Genomic DNA, 4,920 nt, shown 5'->3' with positions numbered 1-4,920 from the left:
CGGATAAATACCTTCCTGAAAGAAATAGATAAATAACTGCCACCGAGTCAGTGCTGGTTCATAGGGACCCCAAAGAGCAGAGAACTGCCCTGTGAGTGTTGAAGGCTATAACGCTTTACCTGCGTAGAGAGCCTCATCTTCCATGGAGTGGCTGGTGATTCCCACCTGCTAACCTTGTGGATAGCAATCCAAAGCACAACCATCAGGACAATGATTTGCCCACCACTTACTTTTCAGGAAATAGTTACTCAGTATCCCCTGGAAATGAAAAGCTTTTGTAGTATAGCCCATTAACCAGGATAAAAGGTAGGTATTTCACAGCCCCCTTGGGTCTTTCTGGCAGCTCACAGGGCAGTATGTCCCACACTGGGCAACTCTATTACCTTAATATCTCTTCAACCTGATCATTTCCCTGAAAGCAATCTTTACAACCAAGCAGGACAAATTTACAAAGTGGTAAAATATACGCTGAACTGACCCAAATAATCAGCAGACTGCCAAAAGAACAGACAGCCCTGTTTGGGAAGCGGTAGAGCTAGTATGTTTCTCAGAAGCAAGGGTAGTGAGACTTTGTCTTGAGTTGAGACCTGTTACCAGGTGAGACCAGGCCGTGGGAAAGGACATCATGCTGAGCAAGTAGGAGGGCAGGGAAAAGGAAGACCCTGGACGAGATGAGTTGAGGCAGGGGCTGTATCAGTGATTCGAACAAAGCACAATTGCGAGCATGTGGTAGGACGGGGTAGCATTTCCTTCTATTGTACAAAAAAATTAACGTTATGCAAATTGAATTCTACACGATAAAACTGTTGGGGATTATCTCTTTCTTCACTTAGCATAATCTTTTGGAGATTCCGCAGGGTTGTTAATGTGCATCAACGGTTCGTTTGCTTTTTAGTGCTGAGTGCTAGTCCATGGAATGGATGTGTCACAGCTTGCTCAATTGTTCACCATTAAAGAACATCTGGGTTATTTCCAATTTGGAGCTGTACAAATAAAGATACCACAAAAAAAAATGTTGTTTTAAGTTGGACCCAACTAGACAGTGCCTCACCACAACATTTGTCTGCAGATTAGAATCTTTCACTGGAGGTGGTTGACTCAGCTCATAAATTAAAGCCTACTGATTAATCACCTAAACCCATCACAAAAATGAGAGGGAGTCATACAGTAAATTTAGGATATATATCTTTTTTATATTTCAAATATTTCTAAAAACACTTTTAAAACATTGACCAAAAATCAGTCTACACTCAGTTCTTTATTTTGACTTAATAAAATTTTCCCTAACTTATTTGTAATTTATTAAAACCATAAATTAGCAAGCTACTGAGGGGTTTGATAAGTAGCTTAAATTGTGTAATGCAAACTAGATGAACTAAAATATAAAAGCAAAGCCCCCTCCCCCAAACTCATTCCCATTGAGTCATTTTTAACTCACAGAAACCCAATAGGGGGCAGGAGAACTGCCCTCATGGGTTACTGAACCGAATTTTTTTTAAGACAGTTTCATTGTTATTTCATCCATATATCATACAATTCAATAGTTCAATCCTATCACGAAGGGTCACGCAGTCATTATCATAATCATTTTAACACTTTCTTCTTCCTTGTACAAATTGTTAATCATTAATTATTTTTTTCAATTGTGTCAAAATATACACAAAACATTCTCCCATTCAACAACTTCTGCATGTTTAATTCAGGGCCACTGGTCAGACTCTTCGTGTTGTACAACCATGGTTTAGATCCCTCTCCAAATTCTTCCACCACCATTAAAATAAACTCAGTGCCAACCGAGTTCTTCTACAATCGCCTCTCACCAAGTAAATAGAAGCCATTAGGTAATGAAGAACTCGACTCAGGGAACTTATATGGGAAAGGCATCCTATTAGGAAAGCGGCATCTTCAGCCTCAAAATAAATGTAAACTAAAACCATCTACAACTCTTGTATTGCGCTTTAGCTTCAGCAAGCACTGCTTCAGCGACCCTGAGACCATTCTCACAAGGATTCTCTCTTCCTGAATAAAACGTCCAGCTTCCCTCTGGACCACTGTGAGGGGCGGGTCTAGGCAATTCTTACCAGCGCCCTGTAACTTGATCCTTAGAAGGAACCCAATTCACAAATCCTCTCAACTCAGGCGAGTTTTAGCTGTGTGAAGTGTCGTAGAACCTGTAATGTCTTTGAAAGGACACATTACGCTGTGTCCTCAGAGCCTAAGGACAGAAAGAAGGACACTGTAACAGCGCATGCGTGATTTGATTGAGGTAAGTCTGGACATGCTCTAAGGTGTTTGGGAGTGTCTGTTTCCCATTAATAACAGAACAAAGTGCTGAGAGGCAGCTACTGCCTTGGCCCCCGTCCATCTGCCCCACAACAGATTGGCCTCGTTAGTTGACAGTGCGCAGAAGCGCTCCACCGTGAAACCCTAGCTCTTGATAATGAATGACTAAAAATTGAGCAGACCCCGGATAAGATGAATGAGACAGGAAAGAATACTGAATCAAGTCCTAACGCAAGTCCTGCCCTGTTTCCATCCCGTATTTATTTCTTGTCTGACACAGGGGAGTGGGCTTACTTTAGCCAGAGTCCCTTTCAACTCCCACACCCACCTCTCTCTCATCCCCCAGTCACAAGGCTGCAACCCCTTCAAGGCCAAACCCTGTTTCTATTAAATTTGACTTTCTTCGTGCTCAACTTCTGATAACCTCTAATTCTTCCTAAGTGGTTACATTGCAGGAACCACTGCACTAAAGTGACCCATTCTAATGGTGACGAATTTGAGCTATTGTCTTTCAGTGCTGATGAAGAGAGAAGCCTGAAACGACCCTCCACTTCTTCTACCAAGAAAATAAATACATTTTGGAAATAATTTTGAATAGTGGACTAATCCGCCCCTAATAAAATAGGGAAATATTTGGAAAGTGGGTGGAACTTGAGCATCCTCCATCCTTTCTTGTAATCTAACATGAATCTTCCTGCTTGCTCCTGAAGTAGGTAGACTGTTCTAGAAAATGTCGGGTTCTAGAGTTTGAGGCCCTCTCTGTAGTGACGTAGATGCATTTCCTAAGACAAAGGGTTCTGGTAGCACTGCCGGGTGAGCATGGGACGGCTAACCGCAGGTCGGTGGTTCCAACTCACCAAGCCTTCTGCAGAAGAAAAACAAGGTTTTCTGCTCCTATAAACATCGAGAGCCCCTGAGTCCCCTGAGTCTGCTGAGAGTCAGAATCAACTTCCTGGGTAGTGGGTGAAGTTTTAGACCCAATGGTCCTAAATGTAAATACTAATAACAATAATAATATCTACCTCCAAGGTTCTTCTGTGAATCAAACTGACAATTTTATAAAACTGAAAGCACTCTAATAATTTTAAAATTGCTTTTGTTATGTTTTTTTATTGTTCAGTCCAATAGCACAGTGACAGGAACCCTGGGGGTGGCGTGTTCCACACTGGGATGCTAACGGCAAGGTCAGGAACTCAAAACCACCAGCAGTTCCCCAGGAGAAAGATGAAGCGTCCTACTTCCATCAGCAGCCACAGCCGTGGAAACCCCCAAGGCCAGTGCTCCCTTGTCCTATAAGGTCGCTGTGACTTGGCATCGACTCAGTAGCAGGGAGTGCAGTTTGGTTTGGGTCACAAACTCTAGGGGTCTCTGGGTGTTGCGAATGGTGCTGGAGCTACTAACTGAACGTCAGAGCTTTGCGTCAACCCAGAGGCACCTTGGGAGAGAGGTCTGCCAGTACAGCTCCCAAAAAATGACCACTGAAAGCCTGAGAGAATGATGTTCTGCTGTGTGTGGCACACATGGACATGCCATTAACTGGGAAGCAACCCAACAGCAACTGATTTCAGAAACGCCACCATTCCAATGATCTGACTTTAACTTACAATCCATTCTTAGCTCTGGTGGCATGATGGGTATGTGTGGGCTGCTAACCACCTGGTCAGCAGTTCAAAACCACCAGCTTCTCCTGGGGAGAGAGATGGGCCTTTCTACTCTTGTAGAAAACTGCAGAGGATGGCATAAGATCAACCAGAGTTTCCTTCTTTAGTACATAGGGTCTCTATACGTTATAACCAACTCAAGGGCACCTAACAGCAAATAAATTAAATGTGATACATTATTTATAATAAATGCCAAGGCAAGAGTAATTCAAAGTAATTTTTGTATGTTTTCAAGTTGTCATCATTGAAGCAGGTTTTAGCTTCTGTGAAGAGAAGAAGAAAGTTGAGTTTACAGACAGTCTGAGAGTAGAAACCTGTTGTCCACGTGCCAGACAGGAAACAAAGAAATGGAAGCTGAGTGATGAAACTGCAGCCTTTTGTTCTATCTGTAGAAGCAAGGAAAGTATAGAACATCTCCACCAATTTCCAGAGAAACTATCGAAAAGAGGGTTTCAACATTAAAGAACGAATTCTGTTTCTCTGTAGATGAAACTCGGGATTAACAAATTCATGAGCACAGCAAGTAGAATAAGGGTTTTGGGAAGCGGCGGCTCAGTGGTGGAGGAGGTAAATGGGAGGTGATGACCTCAAGTCCAGAGAGGAAAAGAAGGTTTGGAAACTGAAAATTCTATAATTCTGCTAGACGCGATTGAGCTATGGGCTGATATGATATATGTATTAACTCCCAATTAATAGTAAAGACAAATAAGTTTTTAAAAATAAAGAACTGGAAAATCATAAAATGGAAAGGTAGACTCACAAAGATTAACTATATTTCTAATTTGTTGTAATAGTGTCCCGTTATTAGTCTTGACACGTAGCTGTCAGAAAAGGAAAGATGTTCCCAGGCTGACCTACACAGCAACACTGATTGCCAAAGCCCAGGTGCACACTCATTCTATCTTCAAACCTCCCAAGACTCTCTTTTGCACTGATTATTAGTATGAATATTAATTATTTGGGGACCCAGAAGTAA

The sequence above is a fragment of the Tenrec ecaudatus genome, chromosome 6, assembly GCF_050624435.1.
Source record: "Tenrec ecaudatus isolate mTenEca1 chromosome 6, mTenEca1.hap1, whole genome shotgun sequence".
NCBI lineage: Eukaryota > Metazoa > Chordata > Mammalia > Afrosoricida > Tenrecidae > Tenrec > Tenrec ecaudatus.
This window is presented reverse-complemented; position numbering follows the sequence as displayed.